The sequence below is a fragment of the Myotis davidii genome, unplaced genomic scaffold (assembly GCF_000327345.1).
Source record: "Myotis davidii unplaced genomic scaffold, ASM32734v1 scaffold666, whole genome shotgun sequence".
NCBI lineage: Eukaryota > Metazoa > Chordata > Mammalia > Chiroptera > Vespertilionidae > Myotis > Myotis davidii.
Genome location: NW_006296629.1, coordinates 193,547 through 194,069, shown reverse-complemented (window position 1 = coordinate 194,069; position 523 = coordinate 193,547).

Sequence of the window (523 nt, the reverse complement as noted above, 5' to 3'; positions counted from 1 at the left end):
CTCTGCACCCTATTTCCTTTCTGTATGTGTGTTTCTTTTTTTAAAAAAATGTTTTCATTGATTTTTAGAGAGAAAGAAGAAGGGAGGAAGGGGGGGGAGATAGAGAGAGAGAGAGAGAGAGAGAGAGAGAGAGAGAGAGAGAGAGAGAATTCTGTTCCTTGTGTTTGTAAGGCTGAGGTCCTCATTTTCTTGCTGTCTGTGGGCCAAGGGCATCTTCAGCTCCTTGAGGGCACCTGCATTTCTTCTCACATAATCCCCTACATCTTTAAACCAGCAACAGCACTTCTCATGTTTGGAATATTTGGACTTCATCTTCTGCTTTCTTCCTCTGCCACCAGACAGAGAAAGTTCATGTACTTTTTAAGACTCATGTGCTTAAGTGAGGCCTACCTAGATATCTCCCTTTTTAAAGGTCATCTGTGTCATGTGACGCAACACAATAGAGTGATATTTCTTTTTTTTAATATATTTTTTATTGATTAAGATATTACATATGTGTCCCTGTCCCCACATCACCCTCCTC